We start from the raw sequence: 15,900 nt of genomic DNA on the forward strand, positions 1-15,900 counted from the left end.
TTCGATACGTTACGAAGCGGTATCGTACTGTTCAGTTGATCGAGAATCGTTGTTTTCATTAAAGGTCAGCTCTTTGTTACTTTACAATTGCATAACAATGGGGTCCGCTCATTAACATCGTAGCTAAGGTAATAATAGACTACTGAAAAAAACTACACGATTCCCTATATTAATTTGTTTCTCGGTACACTGTTGAAAAAGATGATCTTATTATGACTGAATGACTTCATCGTGTTCTTGGTATGTATAGGTGGTAACACACACGTTTTGCGTCATTGCTCGTTGCTATTGTGGAACCGTTGTATCAAGGATAAAGAAACGACACGCAGGTTTTATTGTCTAAGGTAAACAGCATTCGTACGGCAGAAACAATGACATAGCAGCTGCGCAGGTACTACCAGTGGGGCGCTTTGCTAATGAGTGGTGTGTGTATTGGAGCAGGAATTCTTTCATTGTGTAGCGCGGTCGATGATGCGCCCGTGGCAGACAAAGCTCGTGTGAGGCGCGGGCCGAGTGTTTTCAGAGCGTGCCTGCCTGGAGGACTGCGCTGATTACGCGCCATATCGACTGCGCGTAGCCGCTCCTCATAACGCACCGGCCGCCGCTATTATCTCGTTCGCAGATGTGCTCGGGGCCGGCCGCGCCACGCTGCGCTGATGTGCACGGGACACGTCATGCGTGCAAACGCGAACACGGCGTGCTTCATGAACAGCGTGTTGGTGTGGCCGCAGGGCAAGATAAGGCTTAACCGTGCGACATTTCGCATACCTGGAAGTCTTAAAGTGATCATTATCACCTCGAAAAAAATCAGGCTGCTATCATGAGACTGAGCCGTTCCAGCAACGTCTCCCACCTTTCGATTGCAGAGAAGTCTTGCAGCGAGTTGTCTTTGGCTGGTTACCTGTGGCCAAGGAGGTGAGGATGTGATAAAGTAGCGTCGGCTAGTGTGTAGTCTCAGCTATAATTGCCAACCGTTGGGGCATGTTTCTACACTTAGGTCCTTTTACCTACCTCAGGGACGAAATGTGATGCAGAAAGAAAGTATTGTAGTCGCCGTCTAGCGAGGGTACGCGACACGGGAAGTATTGATGTGATTATTTAGAGCTTCTTGTGCCGATGAGCTGCCCAGCATAAGGTACAAATTTTCTGCGGAAGTAACATAGATTAGGAAATGCGCATTACCTAGGAATAATTTCCAAATACGATACTTATTTGTAGCTAAGAACGTAAATTACAATAAAGTTATTGCAATACAACGCAATGATTAGAAGAAAAATTGCCATTTTTTAGGAAACCGTGACACTAGCAACAATCGTGAATAAAAGACAATCAACGCGGAGTGCTCCGAATGGGGCAGACGTGTACCGACCGAAACCAAGGCCCCACAATGCTAACTTCAGCGCTTCTACTGTAATCTCATTGTTACAGTTACATTCTTAGTCGCAGGTTCGCTTGTTGAAAATAAAGAATAAACAGCTCACATAGATCAGTTCAGTTAATATAAAAATGAGTCTTTCCTTTTCAGACACCTCCAGTGGAGAACTGGAAACAGTGCGTCATTTCCAAGACAGGCTGCATTTCGCTGCGTCTGTTGGCGCCTTTAGTAGGAAGCACAAAATTATGTGCTGCCGCATATGGCGCAGAAACGAACAGCAGTAAGCTTCGAAATAACATTGTGACTACTTTGTTTGAAAACAGAGACCGTTCAGTGTATGGAATTGTTCATAAAGGGGAAATGATGCACCCAATACGTGATAAGTCTTTTTTTACGTCGGTCTAGAATTTTTTGCGTCTGCAGGGACTGTCAAGATGAACGCAGGGACTTTCCACATGTCATGTACGGACATGGTCGAAAACGAGTTGGCAACACTGATCTGTCTTTATGCTGCCCGGGATCGAAAAAGTGAACACACTGTCGTCTGGAATGCGATGTGGAGAAACTACTCTCTGTACTGCAATCACGGAGGCTCGGCCGCTAAGCGGTGAGGGCACTCCGAAACTACGGCACGGAGTGTGCAGGCCATTTGCCTGCCACTTCTCGCTGCCGTGTATTGAGTGCGGCACAGGTATGCCTAGCCTGAAGTTACAAGCAACGGGTGCAGGCTGTTTGCCTGCCAGTTCTCGCTGCCGTTTAAGCAACACGACGATCGGTGAGATGTAACCTGTAGCTTGTCCAGAGGTACATATTCCACTTTTTCCTCGATGTTAGAAGAAGAAGAAGAAGAAGAAAGAAAAATAAAAAAACGAGGATCGCATAAAAGCGTAAGTACCTCAGTAGTAGGTGGGGGAATTACACTGCTTGAGGTTGTTATAATTTGTAGTTAATGCCCATGAAACGGGGTGCATGCAAAATGTCTAGAAGGCGTGATGGCACCCTAGCAGACCTACTTGCTGTGTGGAAGTTTAATTGTGCTGTGCCGTCACTGCTTGAAGATGTTTTGGACGTCTCACAGAAGAGAAGCCATCAGCCGTTGTAAAAACAGAATAGGACGGAAAAACGATTTGTTCATTCATTACGAAGTTGAACTTACCTCACTAGACGTGACAGGTATATTTAGATATGTATTGATGTAATGACTTCGAAATTGCGAGATCTGTTACAGCATTTTTAGTCTTCGCACTAACACAATCGGAGAAGAGCCGTACATGATAACCGGTAGCATTGATTAGCAAGCACACAACTTCAAGAAACCACCAGAAGGCAACCTTAATTGAGAAGTCGAAGTAAAACTTGGGCAAGCTACCAAAAGGTGAGAAATCTTAACACCATTATCAGCATTAATATTATACATCGCAAAAGGAAACAACGCACTGGACGGATGGTGCGGAGTTACAGGCAACAATTGCGGTTTGTCTGCCTGCTATTTCTCGCTGCCGTGAACGGAGGGCGGTGTCAGAGTGAATGTCACGTTCCATAAGGGTGGTTGCAAAAGTTCAAAAATGGTTCAAATGGCTCTGAGCACCATGGGACTTAACATCTGAGGTCATCAGCCCCCTAGAACTTAGAACTACTTAAACCTAACTAATCTAAGGACATCACACACATCCATGCCCGAGGCAGGATTCGAACCTGCGACCGTAGCAGTCGCGCGGTTCCGGACTGCAGCGCCCAGAACCGCGTGGCCACTGCGGCTGCCCGGTTGCAAAAGTGATAGGATAGGATAGTGTTAGTATTGTGCTTAGCTGTGGTTGCAAGAAGATACGGTATTCAGTAGTTTCCCTCATTGCTGCTATGAGCTGGCGCAGCAGCGTGACGGGATGTAAGGTATGCTTCCTCAGTGCTTCAGCGACATTTTTTGACAGAGATTATCGTTGATCCATATTTGAGTTGTGTGTGAGGGACGTTGCTTTGGCTGTCATTTTGATCCGTTATGGCGTTGTCTTCTTAGTTGTCTCTTACGTCACATTTATGTCATTCGTGGGGTTGAGTTAATGTTGCCACGTCGCGTGAGCTTGTGTCCTTGCTAAACTGTGTATGTCAGTTCATTGGCCCCTACTGTAAGTGAATGACTTGCTCTGAATGCCAGAATCCCTTCTTGTCCATCCCCTGTTTTAAAATTAATGTTAAGTTTGTCTTGTTTGCTTACCACGTGTCTTTTGAATTATGCAAAGGACTGATGTTTTATTAACGGCTTAATTTCGGAATCTTCTCATCGTTAAACTGCTTTCAAATATTTACTGCGTTGGTAGCACAGGAACCCGCTTACATAGTTGAGTAATCAGCATATATGGCTGCTATGCGGAGGAACCCGGGTTAGATTTCCGGTACTGCAAAGGATTTTTCCTTGGTGGAGGACTCATAACGCCAAGTGAGGAGCTACTTGATCGAGTACTAGCGGCTTCCAGAGTCTGAAAAGTCTGCCAAAACTGTCGGGAGAGCGGTAAGGTAATCAGCGGATGGCATTGATGGCTGGGTAAGTTCGGCTGTCGAGTTATAAGGCTTTCCAGTTGGATGTCTTCAGTGTCGATGATGATGATGATGATGATGATGATGATGATGATGATAACAACACATCCACGAGCGGTGAAAGTCTCCGACCAGGCCGGGAATGGAACTCAAGCCCGCTGCATGGAGGTCAGACGCATTGATCACTCGGCTAAGGAGGCGGACGGGAGAGCGGTGTGCTACTCACATGCCCTTCCATAGCACATCCACAAGGCAGAGGTTGACACGGTGAGCTGTACACATCCCTTGGGCTTTCACGGCCTGAGCAAGGAGCTCGTTTTTGCTAGCGCCGAGATTGTCTAACAGCTGGTTAGATATACACTGAGGCAAAAAGTGGCCACACCACGGAGGAGTTGTGCGATATAAACGATAGTTATAACCAAGTTTATATGTCTGAAAGACGATGTCTCTTCAAATTTCGCACCAGTCGCATGATAATAGCGCCACTATGGGGGCACTAAATCAAGTTTGCTGTAAATATACGCTGTAACGGTCGTGTGCGTCAGTTTTTTGACATTGGACGTGATGAGTTGGTGTTAGTCAAGGATGCCTTTAAGGCGAAAAAGACGCCGTTACCAGCAGCTCACATAGTTTGAACGAGGTCGTGTAATAGGGCTAGGAGAAGATCGGTGTTCCTTCTGCGACACTGCAGAAAAACTTGCCAGGAATGTAGCCCTGTATATGGTTGCTGGCAACGGTGGTCACGAGAATATACGGTCTCAAGAAGACTGGGCTTTGGACGGTCACGTGGTACTGCCGAAGGAAAGATCACCTAGTTCGGCGTGTAGCTCTGACTGTGACACAGCGAACTGTTACAAATCGGTTAAATAAAGGACAACTATGAGACAGACGCCCTGTAAATTGCGTTCCACTGAACCTAAACCATCGCCATTTGTGACTTGAATGGAGTAAGCGAGAGCTCATTAGAGGGTGGGTGGAGGTCTGCTGTGTTTTCTGATGAAAGCTGGTTCTGCCCCGGTGCCAGTGACGGCCGTGTGTTCGTTAGCAGGCGGCCAGTTAAGGGTCTACAACGAATCTGTTTGCGCGCTAGACATACTAGACGTGCACCTTGAGTTCTGGTCTGGGGTGCGATTTCGTATGACAGCAGGAGCATTCTAGTAGTTATCCCACGTACCCTGACAGCAAATTTGTACGTCAGTCTGGTGATTTGACTTGTTGTGCTGCCATTTATGAACAGCATTCCAGGGAGTGTTTTCCAACAGGGCAACGCTCGCCCACATGCCGCTGTCATAACCCAACATGTTCTACATTGTGTCGACATGTTGCCTTGGCGCACTCGATCACCAGATTATTTCCAGTCGACAAATGCATGCACGTTTGCCATGCTTGCATTCAACATACTGGCAGTTACATCATTTATGTATTAGCACCTCACATTTGCAATGGCCCATTTCGTGCTTATATTAAGTTGTGATCCTGCAAATAATAATCACCACTTATGTTACCTAGACAAATGTAGTCCCAAAATTTCATTACTCTGCATTGTTTTTTTATGTTGAAATTTTTTTCCGTTCTTTTCTGTGAAGTTGTTCTCCGATTGCTACCGTTTGATGTGTAGATTTTAGTGCTCCAGTTGTGCCAAAGTTGTTTGAAGATTTCAGTATGTGCAAAGTTAATTGATTTATATTTGTTATTCATGTTTCTGAGTGTTTCCTGCCGTGGATTTACTTTTAAAGAAATTGTTAACTATTCGTAAATGTATTTTGTGATTCCCAAGGGGAAAGAACCATTGATTGCGTAGTTGCTGTAACTTTAATAAAATTTGTCATAACATTCTTTATTTTGAATCGGTTCATGAGATTGGAGTTTCGTTATCACTTTTGGTAAACGATAGTGCCTTTTGTAGTATATTATGTGACTGAATGGTGGATTTTTTATAACATGCTAGAATGTAATCATTCACTATCAGCTATAAGAGAAAAGACTCGTTTTCTTCTTGCCAAATGTGATAAAATATACCTGGAGATTAAGCTGTGTTATGATCAGCTGTGGTGAAACTGCACTTGCAGTGACGCGAAGTATTCAGATTGTTTTTTATTAATAAATTATGAGTTTGCATTAATCCATTAAAACCACCAGTAAGCTCCACTTTCCCTCTCCAAGGTCCATAACGCATCAGAAACATGTTTATGGTGTTACTAATATCCAGCTTTCAGTACGACCATTTTCACAACTGTGCATGACTTGACAGATGCCTTGAGTACAGAAGTCTGCGTTTCGGCTCTTCAGGAAACGTTCCACCCCGGAAATCTCCTCGTCGTCATTCTGGAAATGCCCGCATCTCATTGATTTCTTCATACGACAAAAGAGCTAGAAGAAATTGAGTACCACACCAGGAGAATACAGTGGGTGAGGCAAAATTTGACAGTTCAAAGAAGTAACTCGAGAACGGTGGCCATGTCAGATGGCACGTAGAACGTTGTTTTTGCTTCCTCTTTACTACGTTCCATGGCGCCGGAGTCTTCACCAGAGGTGTAGGTAAATGTGTCATTAAATTTGTGACGGAAGAGGCAAACAAAGAAGCGAAAGTCTCATTAAAAACTAAGCAGCTTTTAGCTGTCCCTCTCACTCAATAAAGAAAATAAAGGAGGGGGCGGGGGGGCTGGTGGAAGTACGTCCCAAGGCATCACTACTTTGGCAGCATACGTGATGAGCACAAAAATTTTTAGGTAATATTACCCATATGGTTTCAAGACACTGACACATACACTTAGGTAACAAGTCATAGGATACCTCCCATTAAGTCATTGGAAGTCCCGTGCAAAATACTGAACCATGTTACCTCTACAGCCGTCCATAATAGCGAAAGTGTTTCCGGTGCAGGATTTTGTGCACGAGCTAACCTCTCGATTGTGTCCCAAGAATATTCGTTGGGATTCATGTCGGGCGATCTGAGTGGCAAAGTCATTCGCTCGAATTGTCCAGGATATTCTTCAAACCAGTCGCGAACAATTGTGGCCAAGTGACAAGGCGCATTGTCACCCATTAAAATTTCATAGTTTTTTGGGAACATGAAGGCCATGAAAGGCTGCAAATGGTCTCCACGTAACAAGGCTGTAAACGATCTCAAAGTAGATAAACATAACAGGGATCCAGTCTATACCATGTAAACACAGCCCACATCATTATGGAGCCACCACCAGCTTGCGCAGTGCCTTGTTGACAACTTGGGGGGCCATGCCTTTGCGGGGTCGGCGCCACAGTCGAATTCTACAATCAGCTCTCACAAACTGAAATCTGGACTCATCTTTCCAGGCCAAGATTTTCCAGTCATCTAGGGTCCAGACGGTATGGTCACGCGCTCAGGAGAGGCGCTCAAGCCATGTCGTACTCATAGCAAAGGCACTCGCGTCGGGAGTCTGCTGCCATAGCCTATTAACGCCATATTTCGCCGCACTGTCCTGACGGATACATTCGTCCTCCGCCCCACTTTGATTTCTGCCGTTATGACACCCACAGTTGTGCCTGTTAGCAGTGACAACTCGTAAATGCCGCTGCTCTCGGTCGTGAATCGATGTAGGAATATTGAATTCTCAAACGATTTTCGAAATGGTATGTCCCATGCGTCTAGCTCCAACTACTGTTCAGCGTTCGAAGTCTGTTAATTCCTATCATGCAGGTATAATCACGTAGGTAACCTGTTCACATGAGTAAGTTGAGTACAAATGACAGCTCCGCCAATCATTGCTCTTTTATACCTTGTGTATGCGTATTACTATATGTGTGCATATAGCTATCCCATTAATTTTGTCATCTCACTGTAAATTCCACATGACATTTTCTTTAGTTTACATTGCCAACATTGCAGGAAGTGACTTAGCTACAATGCATTCCTTTACACTTTGTTTTATGAGATTTCCTTCTGGTGGCACGTTGCCGATCTTGTTCTGCTTTCGCTGACTTTTTCTTTTCTATGCAACTATTTCTTTTTCGTTACTCTAGAGAGAGAGTGTTGACTTTTAGCGTCATTATTTGTCGTAATGGCATACGCTGTTAATATGAAAGTTTGCAGCCCCGCTAGCTACATGAAACTTCCTGGCAGTTTAAAACTGTGTGTCCGACCGAGACTCGAACTCGGGACCTTTGCAGGAGAGCTTCCGTAAAGTTTGGAAGGTAGGAGACGAGATACTGGCAGAAGTAAAGCTGTGAGGACCGGGCGTGAGTCGTGCTTCGGTAGCTCCGATGGTAGAGCACTTGCCCGCGAAAGGCAAAGGTCCCGAGTTCGAGTCTCGGTCGGGCACACAGTTTTAATCTGCCAGGAAGTTTCATATCAGCGCACACTCCGCTGCAGAGTGAAAATCTCATTTCGCTAGCTATAGCTTACAAGTTATTGAAGATACACACTGATGAACCAAAATATTATAACCATCTGTTTCATAACTTGTTTGTCCGTATTAGGAACGAAAAACGTCGCCGATTTTGCGTATCAACAAACATTTTGTTGGTAGGTTTGGGGAGATATGTAACATTCGATGTCTAAGCACAGGTCATGTAACTCGTGTAAATAACGGACCTCTGCTTCGCGTACGCGGTGAGAGCTACCCAGATGGGTTCCATAGGATTTACATCAGGCGAATTTGGTCGCAGAATCAACAACGTGAGTTAACTGTAATGCTTTTCAAACCACTGTAGCACGGTTCTGGACTGGAACACGGACAATTACACTGCTGAATGATATCGCCGTCGGGGAAGGCATAAAGCATGAAGGGATGCAGGTGGTTTTACAGCTGTCAGCGTGTCTTCGATTACTACCACAAGTCCCATGGAAGCGCAGGAGAACGTCTCCCATAGCATAATAATGGTCCCACCAGCCTGCGTCCGTAGTGCGGGGCACGTTTCTAGCCACCGTTCACCTCGATGACGGCGCATGTGGAGACGACCACCGACCTAGTGTAGAGCCGACACGTTTCCATTGACCGACGGTCGAATCCCGAAGGTTCCGTGCCCACTGGAGTCGTAATTGAAGTTGTTAACATGTGAACACGTGGGAGTGGTCTGCTGAGGAGCTCTATGTTTAACAGTGTCCAATGAACGGTGTGCTACAAAACAATGGTGAGTGCACCAGCATTGTGCTCTTTCGGCAGAAATGCCACAGATCACCATCTATTCAGACAAGCCTCCGAACCCCATGTTCTGTGAAGAGTCGTGGACATCCAACCATTTAGCGCCTAGCGGTAGTTTCACTGTTCATCTACCCCTTTCTGTAGATGCTCGCAACAGTAGCACGTAAACTTTCGGCCAGCTTCTCCATTTTCGAGATACTCATTCACAGGCGCTGCGTAATAATAACCTACCCTTTGTCAAAGTCGCTTATCTCAATGGAAGTCCCCATTTGCAGTCCATATCTTCGGTGGGGTGATCTCCCGTCGTATCTGCTCGCTTACGTACTTTTGTTATCGCGTCACGTGCCCGCAGCGCCACTACGCGGCATCCAGCGCCGCGTTGGGCAGTGGTCATACAAATGTTTGGCTTATGAGTGTACCTTTTGTGCATATGAGCTGGCGAACTGCTGCTCCCCCACATCACGGTGATATTTCACAGCAGAGCCCCCACCACCACCACCACTACTACTGTCTATTCTATCATGCACTCTCCTCGGCTGTGGGCCAAGTTACTTTGTGCGCAACTTACCTCGTTAGGAAATTCGGTAGTATGCTTCCGTAACCGTTTTGTCCCCTACGAGCGTAATCTGCTAGCACCGCACAATAAAACACTCAGTTTCGCCTTGCCCATTGATTGTTTGCTCGTCGCATTTTTCAGCAGTGATAAATCCACACGTATCCAATGCTTGCTTGGCTCCTTTGTCTCAGGGACGTAGTAATACATACAGAACTCGCCCATGGTGGTTAGTTGGTTAAAGAAGTAATCTGGATTGGCCTGTCACAACTGCAACATTTCCGCTGCGCCTGTTTGGCGGGCTTTTTGTATTGGAGTGAGCAGTCGCGGAACCCAGTGGGCGCCGACCTTTTTCTTGTTTAACCATTTATGTACCAGTGGCTTCTAGCTGAAACCACCACTTTATTAATTTTTTAAAAAATCAAGTGCCTTTCTCATGAAACAACCGAACGCTATTGCAAAACGAGACGTCTAGTGGTACACTGAAGTACTTCTATGAATTTAGTGCACTGTAGCTGTCTCTTACGCAATGCTACACGGGCGATGACCGTAGCTACACGGTACGGCAATTGACGCACATTTTCGAAGGACAGGCGCTTTAAGGCCGTACCGCAGACGGATGGTCCTGGGCCCATTTTCTTGGTCAGAAGGCACAATTTGTAGCGGCTAGTGGATTGAAGAACACAGTGTTCTAGCCGGCGGGTACTGGTGGCCACGATTGCTGACGGTTGCTCTACTTTCACCGAGCCGGCCAGTGTGGCCGAGCGGCTCTAAGCGCTTCAGTCTGGAACCGCGCGACCGCTACGGTCGCAAGTTCGAATCCTGCCTCGGGCATGGATGTGTGTGATGTCCTTAGGTTAGTTAGGTTTAAGTAGTTCTAAGTTCTAGGGGACTGATGACCTCAGATGTTAAGTCCCATAGTGCTCAGAGCCATTTGAACCATACTTTCACCGAAGTAGGCGTGGGCAGTCAGACATTTACAATGGAGTTTGCAAGTGAACTGCTTGTAATGGAGGCTGACAAGCACAAATGTTTATATGGAGTTCGCGACACTGGTTAAAAAAATCGGTATAACAAATAAGATTCAATTCCGACAACTCTCGCAGGTGGTATCTCTGCGCGTAAATTTTCCACGTACTGCAGAAGAGAGACAATCAGATGATTGTAGTGACATACGATGATGATCAAAATACGAATTTGGATAATTTTCAGTCTTTCATCTATATTTATCAACTTTCCTGTTCGAGGCCTGTTCAAAAATTATTGGATTATCCAGCACTTGTTCTGATTTCTCTGTTGCCATTATCTGACTACCAATAACGAAGTACTCACTTTTGATGTTGTGTTCCAATTCTGTCGTTGCTTTTCTCAATTCTCATACTGACTCAGGTCGGTGAACAATGGACCGTGCTGAAAAGGGAACTCCGTTAACAATAAATCATGTAGCAGGCCTGCTCCCAAACCTGCGTCATTTACCGCATAAAACTTTGCGTTATTTAACATATGGTGTAGTCAGGTGCCTGCGGTAAGAAAACTTTGCCGTAATTTCCGTAAAATTTTTGCGTCAAAATACGCCTGTGTGCCTTAGTCGACGTGATGCATGTGCTGCGGGGTTGCAGAACATTATGTCGTTTGTTGTTTTTTATATGTATAGTGATGAGATTGAAATCAATAACGGCGAAAGTAGGTGTATCTAAAGTTAATGTAACATAAATTTGAGTTCGTACTACTGCTGTTTCCAGTAGTTTCGAAATAAAACCACAGAAGCTGTATGTCTAAATTTTATGCCCATTTTTGCTTGTTGTTCAGGACCAAAATGCGTTATCAATGCATAGAAATTTCGAGAAGTGGGATTGTTTCTAGGAAAAATGAGAAATTGCCTTCAAATATATTTCATGAAATGATGTGTGGCTGAAAACTGCACGTGCCAGTGGTTCCAAAGTGAAACCAAACTTTCAGATAATTGTTTACTTTTTGCCAATTTCTTCTTGTTTTCGTTGCTTACTGTAATAGTAAAGGTTAATTTTGTGAAAAGTTTTAAAATGAAATGGACACACTCCTTAATGTAATAGATTGATTACTTCTTGCGAACTTGTTGTTGTATTTGTTGCGTAGCATCATGTTAAAGGTCAATTTTATGTACAATTTGAAAATCAATTTTTGTTACATTGATTTGGCTCAAATGATTAAAAAGTCGTGCAGGATGTAGAAAACTGTCTTATTTCCTCATTTTTCCAGTGTCGCCTCGATTTTGATACGCAGGTCTTCGTGCACCGGCGGGCCTCAGATTTTCTTGCGATACCGGTCCTTCAGGGAGAGATTGTCTGCATTCACACTTGTCTGACCACACTTGTGTGACCACACTTCACACTTGTCTGACCACACTGTAAGCTCCACGCCACCCAACACTATGCTAAATGATGCTACGTTCTTGGCATACAGTTTCACTTACATGATGTGTTGCTGCGTTGTCCCCTTCAAATATAGAATACGAATTCCTGCACGATATTCCACTTCTGTCTGTGGGCTACGGTACTGTGGCGCGGGGGTTTCAGTGATTAGCAGGGCTGCTGACGTGTACCTGCAAACAAAAAAAAACTAATTTGCTAACTTTATTATTTCGAGGTGCCCATGTACAGCAGAGGCCTAAAAAGCTGTTATGAAACTAAAGATATGTTGTTCGTTCGGTCGTCTGCTCTAAAGCTACTTTCCCACTAGGACGTAGATACGAATGCCTGTCGCGCTTTCGTACTTAGCTCGTTTTATTTGGGGGAATGATTCCAACAGACGTGGATGGTTCACACGGACTGAAGTATATACAAAATAGTTGCTCACAAGAGACACTCCCCATCGCACCACCCTCAGATTTAGTTGTAAGATTGTCCAGTGGATAGCCCTTCAAAAACTGAACACAGTTCAAGATGTGCAACGTCGAGCGAATTTGAATAACAACGGTGTCCTGGTTATGTGGTTACGGTGTTGGACTGTGCCCCATTTTTTTCCTGCAAAATTAGAACAGTCCGTTCGGCCGTTGACAGGGGCACGAGTGAGATTTGAACACGGATCTGCGGCTTTGCAGTCCAACACCGTGATCACGATGCCGTAGTTTCTGCAGCTCGCTCGATGTTTTTTTTTCACAGTTTGGTAAACGTCTTCCTGTTTTCATGCTTGATCCGTGTTCAGTTTTTGACAGGCTATTTTACGACTAAACCTGAGAGGTAATTGTCAATGTCAATTAAATTCTCTTACTGCCGTGTAGCTTAAGATGTTTTATTTTGAAGGCTACCTGTTTCAACATTTCACTATGCCATCTTCAGGACCCATATGCATCTTTCCAAATAAAAGCAAATGTAAAATAGTGCCATAAATCCATGGATGTTGTGAATTCAATCGTTTCGTTAGTGCTTCATTCGAAGTTGCTATAAAGTCACTAGTGAAACGATAATTCACGACATCCATGAATTTATGGCGCTATATGGCATTTCATTTATTCGGAGGAATGCATATGGAGCCCGAGAATGGCATAGTGAACTGCTGAAACTACTAACCTTCAAAATAAAATAACATCTTAAGTTAAACGGCTGTTGGAGAATTTAGTTGACATTGACAATTACTTAACTAGCCGATGCCCCCTGTCCGTGATGGGCCAACAGAGAAACCCGAGGGGGATACGATAATAAGTTTCTCTTGTCACGTGTTTGCGGAAAACCAACTACGAACGATTTTCTCATAGAAAATAATGGTACAGTGAGTTCTGTTTTTGCTTCTATTTTAGCTCAGAGAATGGATCGACTGAAGGGAGAGTGGATTCTAAAGAGGAAATAAGGACACACAATTTGGTTGACATGGAATGCAGAAATGTTGTCAGTGCCACATGCTGACCGCTCACTATCGGCTATTTCGGCAACTCCTGCCAGTAACTATAATTCTTTTTTTGTAATTACCTGACATTGTCAGAAGGAGAGGATCTCTATATCAATGTAAAAAGGCTTCCAAAACAGAAGTTTTATTGCCCAGATCGCAATTGATACATATCCTCATTACTAGTTCCAGCAAAGTTATATTGCCGCCTTCAGATCATTGGACAATTGAATTATAAATCCTGTAAGTGTGGCACATTGCCATCTGGCCATTGTAAACAAGGAGGTAAACTCATAGAAAAGAGACCTCCGTGCAACACAAAGAACTCTAAAATAAATGCCATAACTGTATCAGAGGTGTCAAATACATCGGCTGAGCACATCCAGTGCTGTCAGATGTGTTATGTTGATAACCGGCTCCGTATTTGCTAAAAACTTGTCGCCTTTCGGACTCGCCTCACGATTAGATTCTGATGGGGCATATTCCTAATCAAAATAACATGGAGTAGTGTGTCCGCACCCAGTAAAGTCAGGATTCATCAACGGAACGTCCTTTTCGGGTGTTCTACTGTATCTGCACTTTAAAAGGAGAACCATGTGATAAACAGTGAGGACCAGGAGGTACTGTCCCTTAAATCAAAGTTAGCTGTAGTCACGACTGCGCACTTGGCTTACTAATGTTAAGAACGTGCGCACTATAGCAATACGCATTAGGATACGGCCTTGACTTCAATTGCTTGCGATCTGCAGCGAGGATAGAGTGCAGACGTAAGCAGTGCTGCGAGAGCAAAAAGCTAGTTCATTCACAGAGGCGAGGCAAGGCCCCTCTGCTGTGACGTACTCTCTGCGCAGTCATATCGCGGCAGCCCTGTCTTAAGCGGATCACGTGTGTTCACGGTGGAACACACACACACACACACACACACACACACACACACACGGGGACGGGAGAGGCATGGAGGGGGGCGGTGCTACATGTATACCATACCATCTTCGTAATATTTGTAAATGGCTTTTGTCTTCTTTTCTCTGTAGATGCAGCGATACTGAGTCTGATCGTAATGTGTTCACTGTGTAGGCCAAATGTGAGAGTAAAAAATACAATATATATATATATATATATATATATATGTGTGTGTGTGGTGTGGTGTGGTGTGGTGTGTGTGTGTGTGTGTGTTAGTTGCGTTAACTTAATTCTACTAATACTGACGTGGTCCATAGCACAGTGGCATTACTGCTATTGTACAATGTTGGACATTACATACAGTTTCGAACGATGCCTCTTTGGGATGTCGTTATCTGCTAATCCCTAACGTTAAATAAAGATTCCTGGATTCAGTCTACAAAAGCTTCTGTAAAATTTTTGATTCATTTAATTTTTATTCAAGTGGAAATTGTGTTAATGATGATCTTACAAAATAAGTCATAAGGTATCCAGAACTTATTGAGAGAATAGAAAACAGAATAATAAAACACACAAGTATAATATCCCTGAACTAATGTAACGATGTAAACATTAACAGTATAATATAATAATAAATGTGCAATATAAAAATTTACTTCACTTTTCAGATCTAAGCTGAAAGAAAAGGGAAGATGTCGGTAAGTGCTCAGGCTGCATCCTTTACTTGCAAATAATCTGAATATTCAATTGACCAAAAAGTGTCGCTGTGAAAGACAACATATCTCAAACCAAAATATTTATGCGTTAAACAATTATTCCGTTGTCGACCCTAGAAGAAGCCGAAAACAATTACGTGATAAATAATGACTAACTGAAACCCTCAGCTGCCGACAGGTGTTGTTGATATACCTCGATGTGGACAGCTGAAAATGTGTGCCCCGACCGCGACTCGAACCCAGCATCTCCTGCTTACATGGCAGACGCTCTATCCATCTGAGCCACCGAGGACACAGATGAATAGCGCGACTGCAGGGACTTAACCCTTGCACGCTTCCCGTGAGACTCACATTCCCAACTGTCCACAATTCTACATATATAATTTACCTTATAGACATTTGCCCATTCAGTAATTACTCGCGCACGCTTTGGCGATTCCAACTATTCATCTGTGTCCTCGGTGGCTCAGATGGATAGAGCGTCTGCCATGTAGGCAGGAGATCCTGGGTTCGAGTCGCGGTCGGGGCACACATTTTCAGCTGTCCTCGTCGAGGTATATTAACAACACCTGTCGGCAGATGAGGGTTTCATTTAGTCATCATTTATTCCAGGGAAAAGCTTCAGGTCAACAACAGTAATCTGTTCTTTCGAGAACAGTTACTGTCTTCATATATACAATTACGTGAGTCGCTTTCGGTTAACAACTAAAATACAATCCAGGTGCAAACAGTTATTTTCATCTATTTAATAAACTGCGTTGAACTAGCAACTAAGAAAGAATGACAGCAAATATTTACACTATAATTTATAATGTACTCAGATGAGGAAACCCTGCA

At 44.2% G+C, this 15,900-nt stretch overlaps 1 protein-coding gene across 4 annotated transcripts in view; it reads left to right on the forward strand.

Moving 5' to 3' along the window:
- LOC126458138 (uncharacterized) overlaps positions 1 to 15,900 on the forward strand; it is a 404,279-nt gene that overhangs the window by 129,160 nt on the left and 259,219 nt on the right. For 2 of the 4 annotated variants that reach the window (XM_050094982.1, XM_050094984.1), the window contains exon 3: positions 15,016 to 15,045. The exons of the other annotated variants lie outside the window; for them this stretch is intronic. The gene's annotated coding sequence lies outside the window, so the exon portion shown is untranslated. The remainder of the gene's footprint in view (positions 1 to 15,015; positions 15,046 to 15,900) is intronic. 4 annotated transcript variants of the gene reach the window in all.

Source organism: Schistocerca serialis, chromosome 2, assembly GCF_023864345.2.
Source record: "Schistocerca serialis cubense isolate TAMUIC-IGC-003099 chromosome 2, iqSchSeri2.2, whole genome shotgun sequence".
In the NCBI taxonomy this organism is placed as follows: Eukaryota; Metazoa; Arthropoda; class Insecta; order Orthoptera; family Acrididae; genus Schistocerca; species Schistocerca serialis.